Source organism: Haliotis cracherodii, unplaced genomic scaffold (genome assembly GCF_022045235.1).
Source record: "Haliotis cracherodii isolate W230 unplaced genomic scaffold, xgHalCrac1.p SCAF_7, whole genome shotgun sequence".
NCBI classification, from domain to species: domain Eukaryota; kingdom Metazoa; phylum Mollusca; class Gastropoda; order Lepetellida; family Haliotidae; genus Haliotis; species Haliotis cracherodii.
The window spans coordinates 23474168-23491862 of NW_027266330.1; positions in this window are offsets into that span (position 1 = coordinate 23474168).

Consider the following 17695-nt stretch of genomic DNA (forward strand, 5'->3'; position numbering starts at 1 on the left):
ACACACAGGGATATGGATGCTGGGATGATTGAATTGAAACTATAAGTTTGATGTGTATGATATTTCTGTATCAATGTTCGGACATTCCATGTCAGATTTCTTTACTCAGTCATTAAATTCCGTTTCAAACAAGAAAATCCCTTTCCGAATGAAGCAAAAGTCCTCACACATAATTTGTGAATCTTTTTGCTGTTGGTACAGTGGTCACTAAGCTGATACCCGAATATATTCCCGGGACCCCCAAAATTGATTACCGAGTCCCCAGGACTCCCAATTACACAGGCTTCGGTAAATCCCTGCGACACCATTGCTGGGATGATGGATCAAAGTCACTGTCTTCATGCAGTAAACGTTCATCACGTAAGAGTATTGCTTCATATGGATGTCCGTTCCCGTGTTTCCCAGGTGAACAATTAACTTGCCTTTGCGTGTGTTTGTTACGGGTTCTACCGGTGGGGCAGGATTCTATCACCTTTTCACGAGCACCTGGTATCATTACTATTGGATAGTGATTCATGAACACATGATCATGATATAGTCGGAATCGTACATCTGCTTTTTGCAGAGAATTCTTATGAATATGGAAAGGGTTTTGTCGCTTTTATCTATTATAGATATACGTAAAGGCTAAAAGTCGTTTACAGATAGATTGTTAGGTGATGTTGGCCTTCCGTTGAGACTTTATTGATTGCTGACTGATTGTTTGTCGTTTAACGCCACCCTCAGCAATATTCAAGCTGTATGGCGGCGGACCAGACAATCCAGTGATCGATGTTGTGATCACGCCGTCGGAGTACGATGACACGCAATGAACAAAGTATTCGAGTCACTAAGTTGACTGTACGACCACCAAAGGTAACTGGGGACCTATATGTATTCTAACCGGGAATCCCACGGGGCGTTGAGAGTTGTAGGGTGAAAGGGGGCGAAACAGCTTCATGTGTATGACGGTTATGGGGTAGCAATGCCACATGCAAAAATGATTGGGTGTTTTGGTGTACAGATATGTATATGGATAAATACTGTTGACGTCATTTATATGTTTGTTGCCGGAGTGAAAGTCTTCACAAGAGGTTTTTGCAAAGAGTTCACACACACGCAACATCTGTGCATGGTGATTATTTTTACGCAAGGGTGTATAAATAACAGGGTTTGTTGATGCGGATCACAAATTCAATGGCATGTTTGAATCAGATTTGAATTCGCTTTGAGTTTGTGAGAGACGGGATATTTTTCTCAGAATGCTTCAAAACATGAAATTTCCTACTTTGAAACGCAGGTGTCTTAGGCGCCGTGACCCGTAATCATTCGGGTTAGAATAGGTCTTCATCAACCCATGCTTGCCGTAAAAGACGACTATGTTTGTCGTAAGAGGCGACTAACGGGATCGGGTGGTCAGGATCGCTGACTTTAACCATGTCATCGATCCCAAATGCATGGATCGGTGCCCATGATGTCAATCTCTTGATTTTCTGGTCCAGACTCGATTATTTACAGACCGCCATCATATAGTTGGAATATTGCTGAGTGCGGTGTTAAACAACAAACAAACAAACAGATATTAGGCGCTGCAATTTGCTGTGCAGAGTGGCGTCCATAGGGTACGCCAGAAACCTATGATCGCCGTCATATAGCTGGAATATTGCTGAAGGCGTCGTTAAAACAAACAAACAAACAAACAGCCTTGTCAGCTTGCGAAGTGGGATAACCTCTGTGTTCATATCATTTATTTTGTTAAAAAAAGTTTTTAAAGTGTACTTTCTTAACTTCAGAGGTGTTTCAACATTGCATTCACAGCACTAATGTATGTATGGCCAAGGCGTCCTACTTTGTATTGGCTGAACCCCACTCGACAATAGGATATTTTATAACCGCTTCATTGTAGCCAAGTGCCTATTGCACATGTTCATATTCATATGTTTGGTGAAGTTATTGTTTTTCTGTTGTTTAACTCAGCAATATTCCAGCTATATGACGGTGGTGTGTTAGTAAACAAGTCTGGAACAGACAATCCAGTGATTGACATCATGAGCATCGATCCATGCAACTGGGATACGATGACATGCACCAACCAAGTCAGTGAGCCAGACCCCCAGTTGCCTCTTACGACAAACATAGTTGCCTCTTATGGTAAAGTCAAATGGGGCTTAATGTGACGTTGTAGCACGTATATAGCAATGTGCATCCATATGTCTGTGGCTGATTGTACTAATCCTGACTATTGCCACAGTTTTAACATGGATATCCTGCTCAGACACAGCTATACCGACTCCAAGCCGACCAGTCCATGTTTTATCCCTTTAACAGGTAAAATCAAGTACCATTGTTTAATGGCATTAAGTGTGACCAGGCCTGGGGACCAAAACAGACCTGCCGCCCTGTGGGCTGACGATCTAACCACTAGACCATGAGGCCTTCATAACGAAGAACAATAGGCATATATCTGTTTGTTTGTTTTGCTTGTTACTTAACCAGCACTCAGCAATATTCCAGCTATATGACGGTGGTCTGTAAGTAAAGAAGTCTGGACCAGACCATCCAGTGATTGACATTATGAGCATCGATCCACGAAATTGGGATACGATGACATGCATCAACCAAGTCAGGAGCCTGACCACCTGCTAGTCGCTAGTCGCCTCTTACAGCAAGCATGGGTTGCTGAAGACCTATTCTTCCCCGGATCTTCATGGGTCGACATGTATCTGGCAGTACCAATGACAGGCAGAGAATAACAGGATGCTGGGGATCCGTTTTGCCTTGGAACCTCCAAAGGGAGGCCATGTCGCTAATAGGAAAAACTGAATGAGAATTCATAAATGTGAGTGGAGAAATGAATGTTGTTTTATGCAACAGTCAGCAAATTTGCAGCAAAATCCTGGTGGTCTATGAATACATAATTGGGTCAGGAAACAAGTGGTTTGCCGTATGAGCATCCACTCAAAATTTTGTTTGTTTGTTTTTTAACTCCGCACTCAGCAATATTCCAGCTATATGACGGCGGTGTGTAAAATAATCGAGTCTGGACCAGATAATCCAGTGATTAACATCATGAGCATTGATCCACGTAAATGGGATCGATGACATGTATCAACCAAGTCAGGGAGCCTGACCACCCGATCCCGTTAGTCGCCTTTTACGACAAGAATAGTCGCGTCAAGTATGGGTTGATGAAGACCCATTCTACCCAGGATCTTCACGGGTCTCCACTCAAAAGATTAAACACAATCATCCTGGTGCCACCACTCCCTGCCAATAGCTGATGCGGTGTTAATGAATTATCACTAACTCACTCACTCATTGCGACCACTCCCTGTGAATAGCTGATGCGGTGTTAATGAATTATCACTCACTCACTCATTGTGTTCACTCCCTGTGAATAGCTTATGCGGTGTTAATGAATTATCACTCACTCACTCATTGCCACCACTCCCTGTGAATAGCTGATCATGATGCGGTGTTAATGAATTATCACTCACTCACTCATTGCGACTACTCCCTGTGAATAGCTGATGTGGTGTTAATGAATTATCACTCACTCACTCATTGCCAACACTCCCTGTGAATAGCTGATGTGGTGTTAATGAATTATCACTCACTCACTCATTGCGACCACTCCCTGTGAATAGCTGATGTGGTGTTAATGAATTATCACTCACTCACTCATTGCCAACACTCCCTGTGAATAGCTGATGTGGTGTTAATGAATTATCACTCACTCACTCATTGCGACCACTCCCTGTGAATAGCTGATGTGGTGTTAATGAATTATCACTCACTCACTCATTGCCATCACCTGACCACATGTTTTTAGACAAACACTGAGTGTTCTGAAGCAATTCTGCCACTGAAGCCCAACGTGGATACAAGAAAAAGTCTGTACCATGTGAAACTTAAAAAAACATTTATTATACACAAATGCAGTCATCTTATACAGTGATTTCAATTTCTAAATCTTGAGAAATATTCTCAACATGTGAAATTAAATAATAAAATGCTTTCAATCTAATAAGATGCTTGAAACAGAAAGAGTAATATCTTATTCCTTGCATCAAGCACCCACAGTAATACAGTTCACAATGTCAGTTGGGGAGGCAGAGTTTTGAACTATATCTGTGATATATATTCATAAATAGAGATGATTTAATCAAACTGTCGAGATGAAAGAAAGGAGATTATTGTTCCTTATGTTATGCCAGGTGCACTTTTTTATTCATAATATTTTGTTTGTATGCTGTAACTCCGAAGATTTGACTTTTATTCTATGGTTTTCAGCTGCACCCATTAGGGGCGTCAAAATAAGATACATATCTCGAAACAGCAATACCGACTTTTAATGCGTAAATCTGGAAGCTTTTTAATTACATATCACATTCACAACTATGTGTTCTAATCACTAATCAGGAGATTATTTTGTAAAATAATAATAGAAAAGGTTGATTCTGTTTATTCAAACAAGTGTCAGACACTAAAGTACTCACGGAAATGAAAAAAATCTGTTTTTCTCAATTTAAAAATCGACACAAAGTGTTATGTAGCTGTAAATACGAAATGACAAAACAACTCGAAAAGAACTAGTCTGGATTTGCTAGTTTGATCTCAGCGAACAATACAAAATGTACTTTACAGGAGGTAATTTGTCGGCACTTTCAACATTCAAAAATAAAACTAAGTCCAAATTGACATAGCAGAAACAGACTATAGGCATTATGCACCTGTTCTCACCTGTTGTCAAGGTGTCATAGGTCACGTTGATCTACTTACACCTGGTTATGCCCTGTTTCACAATAGTCTGTTTATTCACATTTTTACACACTTTTACGTGTAAAAAGGCATAAAAACATTTGATACGCCATATTTGTGCCACGGCCCAATTAGTACTAATTTAGTTGTTTGAATATTTACATATTTTGTAGATTAACTGCATTTATTTAAGATCTGAGGTCGAAAAAACAGTTTTTTTTCATTTCCGTGAGTACTTTAACAAGTTTTCGTGTGTCAAATTCAGTAAATGTAATGAAATTTTGATTTGAAAAGAAAAATCAATCAATATGCGAAAAAATGGATACCGATTTCAATAAAGTTTCGTATCAATATAAATTTACATGTATTTCGTATCGTATTGTGAGAATTATCTACCAATGCATTGGTACAATTGATGAATCGTGACATCCCTAACACCCATCATATTGGAAATACAGACTGACTGAAAACATGTTGTTAAATTAAAGGACTCCCGATTCAAGTCAGTTCAAGCGGACCAGTGAACAGACAGTAATACCAGCAGCCATCCTAAATGTATTTCTGTGTGAACAGAGAAATCATGAATAGGAGATAACTCACTTGGCAAGACAGTAAAATAATACATGAATTATGCCTTTCCTCTGGTCAACTGACACCTTGAAAAATCATTATGAAGAGTTAAACATTATTACAAATATTTCAGTGAAACAAAAGATTGTAGTTAAATTCACCTAGGCCTTGTAAACATGTAATATAATGTAAGGTCAATGCTAAAAATATGAAAAGAAGAAATGATATCATCAGATCTTTCAGGCAACCCTTGGTCATGATATGGGGGGACAGTTGCATCCCTTGGGCAAGCCAGAAACCTATGATCGTGGGTTTGAATTCCCAGTTTCATCCAGATGATGTTTCTAGGTTGTCAGCACCATACCCGTGCTTGTGGGTTTCACCGAAGTGGCAAACGTCTGAGGCCTGCATCACTTCGGGCCTTCCTCCCACATTACGCCGACACACCGTGGTATAACCGAATACTATTAAAAACGGCCTTAAACCAACTCACTCACTCACTTGGTCATGACATACATGAATGCATTTGCTTGGCTTAATAGTATTTCAGAAAAAGAGAATCTCACCCTCGTGTCTTTTGATATCAAATATGTCAACACTCGTTGATAAAAGTGGAAAAACTCTGAGGCTTTCCATTCTTATCAAAGAGTGTTGATATATTTAATATCAAAAGACACGAGGGTGAGATTATACTTGTCATCCAACGAGTGTTGATATATCTGATATCAAAAGACACGAGGGTGAACATCATTCTTCCAACTTTTCTAGTTTGTAGAAAGTAATAAGCAGTGTCTTAAGTGTAAAAAGTACTCCCAACAGCTTCAGTAGCAGAGCCATTAGTGATGTCATTTGATTGTGACGTCATGGTAACCAATGGCTTCACAATGGTTTGCAAAGCATTGTGATGCAATTTCATTGTTCTCGACCAAGCAATATCTCCTGTGGGAGCCAGTTTTGAATGATAAACTAGTATATCGAGGTGTGTCAGCTTGATGTGGGAGGTGAACGTTATTTCAGGTGTCCGCTTGGTATAGGAGGAAAGCCTGAATGGTCGTAGCTCCTAGACCGTTACCACTTTGGTGAAACCCACAGGAATGGTGCAGACAAACCGAGGCAAAGCTGGGACATGAACCCACAACTGAACATGTCTGGCATGCCTAAGGGAAGCAACTCTTCATCCAGGTCCCCATCACATACAGGGGAGGTAATACTCTCTAATACTTGCATACTGAACAGTGTTCCAAGTTGAATGTACTTGAGGAAAACCCTGTTTCAAGACACAGGGTGTCATCAACCCCTGAACAAAACACATGTACAAGGCTCTGTAGCTCACCTATGTATGTGGAGTTTGAGTGATTCAGTGAGTGAGTATGGTTTTACGCCGCGTTTAGCAATATTCCAGCAATATCACAGCGGGGGACACCAGAAATGGGCTTCACACGTTGTACCCATGTCGGGAATCGAACCCGGGTCTTCGGCGTGACGAGCGAATGCTTTAACCGCTAGACTACCCGACAACCCCATGTGGATATTGAAGAACGATGACTAGGTTACACACACCATGTCATCAAGGTGGACATCTGCTACACCGATCATATGAACCATGGGGGAAACGTTGGGATCCAGATGTTCACAGCAACATCTCAGTTCACTGTTCAGTCTTTCAGAGAAAGTTCCTGACTTCTAATTCAAAACAGCTGTTTCAGTTGGGTGTTCCGTATTATGTCACTTTGTCTTTTTGCCTTTCAAATATAGTTTATTTCCTATACCCGTATTCAACGTAATAAGCGCCCAGGGCGCTCTCAAAATTAGAAATAGGGGGCTCTTATTAGGATATTATTTTGGTGAGCAAAAAAACAGAGTTGAAAGATAATTTCGCGGTTTATGCTGACAGCCTGAAATGGTTATATATGACAGATATATTTGTCCAGAATTTAATTGCCCATAATTAAGGGTGCATATAAAACACGAGTGTGTATTATACTTGAATAAATAAGTCTTGTGTACATTGATCAATCAGCAGTTGTGCTAATTGGGATTGTTCACTAGCCAATATATTAGCAAATTTCAGCGTGGGCGCTTATTAGAGCGGGGCGCTTATTACGTCGAATACGGTATTGTAGCTTCTACAAGACCATCAAATTATGTCGAATTGAAAGATATCATACAAAAGTCATTGTTAACAATACAATCCAACCCAAAAAATGTTTATAAGTTCAGAGCACCACCTCAAAGACACAAAATTGGGATAGGTTTTTGTTTTTTTGAGGCTCAAGTATCTAACTACTACAAATTTGGGTAAAATATCCCAAATTGAATGCAATGTTACTTCTGAATTCCAAACAAAAATCCAAGTTTTTGACAAAATACTTTTCCCCTCCTAGTTTTCCTGTAGTCTCAGATTATGAAGAATATCACGACATGTCAGCGTGGTCTGGGAGGAACACTCAAAGAGATGTCTGACCCCCAATCAATTAAGCCGCCTCTTTCGACAAGCACAGGACCTGTATGCTGCAATGTTAAACTGACCAGCGTTCGGCCGTATTGGGTGACAGTCAAACAGTGGTCATGTTGACATTGCTACCATACAAGTTGCTAGGGACCTGTGTGCCACAATGTTAAACTGATCATCATTCGGCCGTATTGGGTGACAGTCAAACAGCGATCATGTTGACATTGCTGCCACAGAAGTTGCTAAGGACCTGTATGCCACAATGTTAAAACTGACCAGCGTTCGGCTGCATTGTGTGACAGTCAAACAGCGGTCATGTTGACATTGCTACCACACAGGCCTTCTTGTGGATCCGGAGCCCTGTTCGATATTTGTACTGCTTTCCACACACACAAGCGTGGATTATTTTATCATGCTCGGCTTTTCTGTGGTTGAGCCGAGCTGTAGTGTCGGCAAACGTCCGCCCACAGATGTGGCAAGGGTAGTGCTTCCTGTACAGTGGACTGCTGGAACCCAGGTCAGGGTAGCGGGCTGTGTCTGGCTGGGTGTACGTGAAGCCAATGCTAGCAGGCCACGTGGGAAGGTCTTCATCAAGCATGGTCCTGGGGTGGTGAGTGCCATACGTCGTCCCTGAAACAACAGAGTGAAGAAATTGAAGAAAATATAGTCTGTCATGCAGACCCTGAAACAAATATATCCAATACGGCCCATGCAAGTCTACATTTTGCAAGTCTAGATTACTACAGTTCAGAAGAAAGTATCTGGGCTCCATTATATAATATTTCTTAACGATAAATTAACAACTGTTTTTTTTGTAAAATATGTCTCAGTGACTAGATGTTAGTCCATTGAAAATGGACCAACATTTAGATTGTTTTGTTTGTTGTTGAACATAACATTCATCATTAATAAAGCAATATGATCGGTCCTGTAAATAATCAATGATATAATGTTTCCTTATCATGTCGTGTATATATAATGGTTCTGTATCATATCGTGTATCATGCTAGCTATTAACATAATTCATATAATTTCCGATCCATGTTTTCAACATCATCGGAAACATGATATGTAAAAGCTATGAGAGAACACATGTGGTGGTAGTTTGTCATATCACATTGCAACGTTTACAGAAATAGGTATCGTATTGCATTGTAGTGTTACATCCCTAAAAGAAAAGGCATAACATTACCTTGACTGGTAGAACCATAACAATATGATACATACCATGGCTCAATAGACTATTCTGTATGTTATAAAATAGTTCATTCATGTTCTGGTTTGTTTGTTGCTTCATGTTGCTTCATACTGCTTCATACTGCACTCAGCAATATTCACGTGAATTGATGGTGGCTTGTTTGTTTGTTTGTTTGTTGTTTAACGCCGCACTCAGCAATATTCCAGTTATATGACGGCGGTCTATAAAATAATCATGTCTGGACCAGACAATCCAGTGATTGACATCATGAACATCGATCCACGCAATTGAGATCAATGACATGCATCAACCAAGTCTGACCACACGATCCCGAGAGTCGTCTCTTACGACAAGCATAGTCGCCTTTTAAGGCAAGCATGGATTGCTGAAGACCTATTCTACACTGGATCTTCAAGGGTCGATGGCGGCTTGTAAATAATCAAGTTTGGACCAGACTAACTGGTGACAGATATCCTGAGCAACAATCCACACGAACAATTCATCAATGCATCATTGTATCTCAATATTAATTCAGACACGTGATGCACTGTATTCGTTAAATGTTTAATGAATAAGGTCTTCAGAAATTCAATATATATAACTAGTTGTTCATGAAGTACTATGCTGTGCATTAGGAAGATAGTACTGCACTCAGCAATATTCCAGCTATATAACGGGGTCTGTAAAAAATCAAGTCTGGACCAGACCATCCAGTGATTGACATTGAGTATTGATCTACGCAATTGGGATACAATGATGACATACATGAACCAAATCTGACCCCCCCGATCCTGTAAGTCACCTCTTTCAGCAAGCATGGGTTGCTGAAGATCTATTCTACCCCGGATCTTCAATTAGGAAAACATTCACGACTGACCTTATATACCCATGGATTGTACATAATAAGGACAGGAAGTTCACCAAAGGGTTGTCACTTTATTGTCTTCACATTGCATCACCTTTGTTTTTGAGTGAGTGAGTGAGTGAGTATGGTTTTATGCCACTTTCAGCAGTATTCCAGCAAAATCAGCCCGACACTGCAGGTGAGGTGAAATGGGGTTTAACGTCGCGTCCAGGATTATTGCACTTATATAGAGACGTGCATGCACGTGTGTGCGTGGCTGCTTGTACTAGTCCGGACTGATGCCGATTTATAGTGCTAGCCAACTGAGATACCATGTCGCAGTTTAAAATGAATACACCATTCAGACACAGTATACTGACTCTGAGCCGACCAGTCCTTGTTTTAGCCCCTTAATGCCGAGCGCCAGACAGGGTAACAACAAGTACCATCTTTTAACGTCTTTTGGTATGACGCGCCCGACACTGGAAATGGGCTTCACATACCAGTCTATACCAATGCCCCATGTGTTCTTGAGAACTTGTGCATTAGTAAATGTGTACTATCAGCTACGGCATGTATAGTAAATCTGTAATTGCAATTGTTTCTTGGTATGAATAAAATTGTTTATTTATACAAGCCTCTCGTGATTTCTGTCAATAGCCACTATTTCTTTCATAGGTAATGATCCTGGGGTTATCTTCAAACTCAATTTCTTGGTTAGTTCAAAAAGACAGTACTGATACAGATCATTTCAGGAAATATTTTGATTATATGGACAAAAGAAACTCCTCAAATTGGTACTGACTGACATTTTGGTCCTAAAACATGTGAAGATTCAGTCACATCAAGGGACTGTGTTGTCTTAGAATAAACAGGGACATTGGACATCAAGAAGTAGTTTTGGAAAATAAATCAGCTTTTCATATGCTTGGTCATACTGTGAAGTCAACGCAATTCATTAACAAAGTAAACAAAGTCAACAGATAAGCAGTGTATTTGCGTCAAATACCCCCCCAAAATATTCAAAACCCAATTACTTTCAATTAACTTGCGTACAGAAACGCATGCATTAAGTGAAAAACTCAAATGTATAAAAACAGCATGCGTATCTACCCAATAAAGCATGCGTCCCTTTCCAGCATGCGTACAACCAAGCTAATTCCCGAAACACAATTACGAGCTAATTTACTTTCCGAGTCATGCCTATATATTTAGAACAGTTATGTACATCTAAAACATTATTTCACTTTTTTTAAATCTTAAAATGTTCACTAATTTTTGGAAAAACCCAATAGAGTGATGAATAGATGAGTGAAAAAATATTGGTTACCCAATGAAAAATGTAATAAGCCAATTAAAATAGCAACCCTGGAGTAAAAACTCAATGCTCAAAAAGTTTTCTGGAGCTCTGATGGACTATGGCGAAACAACACAACACTCTCTGGTCATGAAACTCAAGATTAATTAGCTATTAATCCAGCTATATGCTGGCGGTCTGTAAATATCTAGTCTGGACCAGACAGTCCAGTGACTGATATCATAAACATCGATTTACGAAATTGGGATAAGATGACGTGCATCAACCCAATCGAGCCTGACCACCTCATTGACCATGGTAACTATGTCATACCAGTTGGTGCATTGATTTCATTGTTTGCAAACCAACTGATATCAATGGGTCATGATAACAATGTATAGTCACAAATAATTGAAGATGACATCATCGATTGTTTATGACATCACAGTCCGTGTCATGTGACCGTGTTCCAACAATTGATTGGCTGAGCTGATGTCTAGTGATTAGGAAACCAATGTTGTCTACATTTTCCCAGAAAGAAAGACTTTGGGTGCTATTTGTAATAGATAACCTACTCACACACTCAGAATGAAGGATTATATGTCCCTCATGGATTGTCCCCCTTGTCACAAAGGCTCTAGACTTTCAACAATAATTCTTACAACGATAATCTGTAATTCCTCATATCACATACGATACTCTCTAATTTGTTTGTTTGTTGTTTAACGCCGCACTCAGCAATATTCCAGCTATATGACGGCGGTCTGTAAGTAATCGAGTCTGGACCAGACAATCCAGTGACTGACAACACGAGCATCGATCCACGAAATTGGGAGTGAAGACATGCATCAACCAAGTCAGAGAGCCTGACCACCCAATCCTGTTAATCGCCTCTTACGACAAGCATAGTCGCCTTTTACAACAAGGATGGGTTGCTGAAGATCTATTCTACCCCGGATCTTCACGGGCCACTCTCTAATTAACAAACCTGTCTGTGGGCTGATGATGAAGAACAACATCTTCTAAGATTGGATTTCAAATGACTTCAACTGATGTCATCAATCAATTGTCCATTTTGTTTCACAAACCACAAATATTCCAAGACACCCAAGATGATTCATCATTCAACCCTGCACACATCAACATGATCAAGCATACATGACTGTATTTGTAAATTCCTCCAAATTCTCTGATAAACACCATACAAGGCCTGAGTGCCTGGTTAGACTGTCCTGATTCCTATACCCTTCTCTCGATAGTCTTCCCGTAAATGTTAAATATGAAGTCCTAAGACAATATAACCACAGCACCTGAACTGATTATCGTAAAAGCATCAAAATATTCTGATGCCTTGACAACGCCGGGCTTGCAAGCACTTTTGATGCCTTGACAGTGTTCCACAAAAAGCCAAAAGGAGTCCACAGTGCTATGAAAGTCAGTTTAGGAAATGGGGCAGTCGGGTAGCCTAGTGGTTAAAGCGTTCGCTTGTCATGCCGAAGACCGGGTTCAATTCCCGACATGGGTACAATGTGTGAAGCCCATTTCTGGTGTCCCCTGCCGTGATATTGCTGGAATATTACTAAAAGCGGCGTAAATCCATACTCACTCACTCAGTTTAGGAAATGTCGTTCTGGAGCCATGCTGACCAAGATAACCTCTGTCCAAAATACCAGAAGAACATTAACTTTTACACAAACCCATTATCAGCTGTAATGCCTCAGTTTCTGAACGACTGGAAAGTGATGCAAGTCTTCTGATGTCTGGGAAGGTCTCCAGGGTACTTGTAGATCTTCCCACAAACACAAGAATGTGTCACGTGCTCGTGCTCAGCCTTCCTGTGTCTCCTCAACCTCCAAGCATCGGGAAACGTCTTCCCACAGTTGGTGCAACGAAAGGCACCATGCTGCAGCATGTTGTCAGCAATGTCACAGACAAGCCTAACAAAAGGAAGTTCGGAGCCCGATGGTCTGCCGCTGGCAGCCAGGTCTGCTGGTTTGGATGGAAAAGACCCTCTGGATATTGGGTATGTGTTTCTCTCAATGTCATGTGAGGGGTTGCTGAAAGTCCCATAAGCATCTTCACCTCTGTCACCTGCAATTGACAAGAGACTCACTGTAAATATATTTTTTCTTCAAGAACGGCAACATGTTCTCCTATTTACACGAAAAACAAATTCAAATGTAAATTGATATTCACATGAAATAAGAGTTGGAAGGAGAAACGACTTTCTTCTCAGGCAAATCCCTTACAAATAAAACACTTCTTCACAGAACACTTTTTGAGTGTGAAAAGTTTGGGGCTTGGAGCAAATGAACACTAAATGTAACAATCTGAACCGTCTGGAGTTTTTTTGTCCTTGTTTTTCCCCCCAGGTGATTGACTTGCCTTTGCATGTGTTTGTGACTGTGTCACCTTTTCGCGAACACCTGGTATCATCACTATTTGATAGTGATTCATAAACACATGCTTATGATATAATCAGAAGGGTACAATCAACTCTGCTTCATGCAGAGATTTCTCTAGTCGCATTATATACACGTCTTGTTCCACGGTACCAGTAATGTTTCTGACAAACTTATCCTTTGAACAGCAATGCTCGCTCCACAAATTGTTAGTGAACAGTTACAGGCTCAAGCCCAATGAGTGCTTGTCATGGCACGTGTCATATAAGCATATCCTGATAGCGAAAACACTTTATGCAACCATGCCACCTGAGCTACAAGTACCCTGGGTTGTAGGTTTGTGTGATGTGAAATGGGGTTTAACATCGCGTCCAAGATTATTGCACTTATATAGCGACGTGCATGCACGTGTGTGTGTGTGTTTGTGTGTGTCTGCTTGTACTAGTCCGGACTGATACCGATTTATAGTGCTAGCACACTGAGATACCATGCCGAAGTTTAACATGAATACCCCACTCAGACACAGTATACTGACTCCGAGCCGACCAGTCCTTGTTTTAGCCCCTTAATGCCGAGCGCCAGACAGGGTAACAACAAGTACCATCTTTTAACGTCTTTTGGTATGACGCGGCCAGGGATCGAACCCCGGACCTTCCGCTCTCCAGGCGAACGCTCTACCACTAGACCCCGGAGGCGGTCTTTGTAGGTTTGTAGGCCTTGAGTGAGTGAGTGAGTTGGGTTTAACGCTGCTTTGAACAGTTTTCCAGTTATATCACGGCATGTCAGCTTAATGTGGGCGGAAAGCCATTTACCACTTCAGTAAAACAAGTATGCTGCTGATAAACCTAGAAACATAATCGGGGTAAACCCTGGATTTGAACCCACAATCATAGGTTTCTGGTGTGTCCAAGGGACGCACAGCGAACCGTGGCGACTTGGTCGACTGGGCCCCCTTTTAGGCCTAGAGTAGGAGTAGGCTTCACTTCGCTCACCCTTTGTTCTCACAACTCCCCCTTCATGTCTGATAAATTCCTGCCACTGTCTATCTATTGATGAAATGAACCTAGGTAAATGTTTTTGGAACGGTATTGTTATTGCACAAAAAGCAGACAGAAGAGATCTGTCAAACAGCTATGCCCACCTACCATTTCAGTCCAATGAATCTGAGCTATAGATGTTTCTACACAAGTACAATTCAACCGTAATAGGTGAGGTGAAATGGGGTTTGACGTCGCGTCCAAGTACAATTCAACCGTAATAGGTGAGGTGAAATGGGGTTTAACGTCGCGTCCAAGGTGTGTGTGTGTGTGTGTGGGGGGGGGGCTGCTTGTACTAGTCCGGACTGATTTTGTTCTTCACTGCAGCCTCTTGCATGACCTGGAAGCTTGCAGTGAGTGACTCCGCTTTGAACAGTATTCCAGTTATGTCACGGCGTGTCAGCTTGATGTGGGAGGAAAGTCGGAAGTGATGCAGGTGTTAGACATTTACCATTTCGGTGATACCAACAAGCATGGGTATGGTGCTGACAGACCTTGAAACATAATCAGGGATTTGAACCCATGATGATAGGTTCCTGGCATGCCAAAGGGACGCAACTCTGCACAGTGAATTGCTGCGCCTTAGACGAGTTGGCCACCCATGATCCCCCTGGTTGACATAAACATCAAAGAATGAGAAAAAAAATAATACATTGAATTGTCCTTTTAGTCTTCCCAGAGAACCAAAATGGGAGTTCAAGTTAACTGTATGATTCTGTAGGCAACTCAAAGGTGGAATATAGAGAATCTCACCCGAGTGTCTTTTGAAATCAAATATATCAACACGAGTTGATAAAAGTGGAAAAATTCCGAGGCTTGATATATTTGATAACAAAAGACACGAGGGTGAGATTTTATTTATCATCCAACATCATTCTTCCAACATTTTCAATTTGCAGACAGTAATTAGCAATGTCTTCAGTGTACTGCTAACAGCTTCAGTAGCAGAGCCATTTGTGTTGTCATTTGATTGTGACGTCATGGTAACCAGTGATGTCACAATGGTCTGCAAAGCATTGTGATGTAATTTCATTGCGGCGATATCTACAGTGTAGATATCGCTTGATCTCATCCAAGGGTATCTCCTGTGGGAGCCAGTTTTGGATGATAAATAGAGAATCTCACCCGAGTGTCTTTTCATATCAAATATATCAACATGAGTTGATAAAAGTGGAAAAATTCCGAGGCTTGCCGAGGATTTTTGCCACTTTTATCAACGAGTGTTGATATATTTGATATCAAAAGACACGAGGGTGAGATTTTATTTATCATCCAACATCATTCTTCCAACATTTTCTATTTGCAGACAGTAATTAGCAATGTCTTCAGTGTAAAAAGTACTGCTAACAGCTTCAGTAGCAGAGCCATTAGTGATGTCATTTGATTGTGACGTCATGGTAACCAGTGACGTCACAATGGTCTGCAAAGCATTGTGATGTAATTTCATTGCAGCGATATCTACAGTGTAGATATCGCTTGATCTCATCCAAGGATATCTCCTGTGGGAGCCAGTTTTGGATGATAAATTATATTGGCAAACTAATTATTTGCTGAAGTATTTGTAAACGAACACAAAATACACTTGACAAAAGAAGAGAACAATAATCATGACAACAGAATTTTGTTTTTGTGACATAAAGCCATGTTCCCTATCATCCAATCCAAAATTCGCCCTGATAATGTTCCTAGGTTTGTCAACACTATATCCATTCACAAAAGTGAGAATTTGTTGTTGGTTGTAACAAGGTTTGTTGTTTAATGCCGCACTCAGCAATATTCCAGCTATATGACGGCGGTCTGTAAATAATCGAGTCTGGACCAGACAATTCAGTGATTGATATCATGAGCATCCATCCATGCAAATGGGATCGATGACATCTATCAACCAAGTCAGAGAGTCTGACCACCCGATCCCGTTAGTCGCCTTTTACGACAAGCATAGTCACTTTTTAGGCAAGCATGAGATGCTGAAGACCAATTCTACCCTGGAATCTTCACAGGTCGGATGTCAGGTAGTTCATTGTAAAAGGAGCGCCTCCGTGGTCTGGTGGTAGAGCATCTGCCCGGAGAGCGGAAAGTCCAGGGTTTGATCTCCGTCAGCGTCATACCAAACGACATACCAGAGACATTTAAAGATGGTACTTGTTGTTACCCTGTCTTGTGCTAGGCTATAAGGGGCTAAAACAAGGACTGGCCGGCTCGGAGTCCGTATACTGTGTCTGAGTGGGGTATTCATGTTAAACTGCAGCATGGTATCTCAGCAGGCTAGCACTATAAAATCAGCATCAGTCCGGACTAATACAAGCAGCCACATACACACACACACATACATGCACGTTGATATATAAGTTCAATACTCTTGGACGCAACATTATCCCCATTTCACCTCACCTCATTGTAAAAGTATAAACATAATACAGTAAAGGGGTTGAGGCAAGGCTAGACTGGATTGTCCAGTTCACTATCATGTGATTGTCTGGTCAAGACTTGGTAGTTTACAGGCTGCTGTTGTATGGCAGGAGTACTGATGTGTGAGACCCGTGAAAACCCGGGGTAGAATAGGTCTTCAGCAACCCATACTTGCTGTAAAAGGCGATCATGTTTGTCATAAAAGGCGTGTGGTCGGGCTCGCTGACTTGACTGAAGCATGTCATCGATAACAAGTGCATGGATTGATGCTCATGATGTCAATCACTGGATTGTCTGGTCCAGACTCGAGTATTTACAGACTGCCATCACATAGCTGGAATATTGCTGAGTGCGGCGTTAAACAACAAACAACAACAACTGATGTGTGATGTCAGGCAACAAACAAACACTTACTATTTTAATTCAAATTGTGTGAGTGGTTGGTACAACCAGTGGATCAGGACATGCTTACCCTTTTTGCAAATACTTGGAGTCGTCAGTGATTTTTCTGGGATCCTTTCACATAATTTTCAACACTACTTTACTGTTAATGCCAAATGGAACATGCTTCAGCAGATAATCGAGACTGATCATTTCTTGGCGTTGACGGTTTATATTCGACTCGGGCTGCTATTACTCATCAACAATACCTTGGTAAACATTGGATGCCGGTTTTCCTCCAGACAGTAGTGATCAACATGGGCTTCTTCATCAAAATCACAACATCACAGTGAGAGACAGGAAGA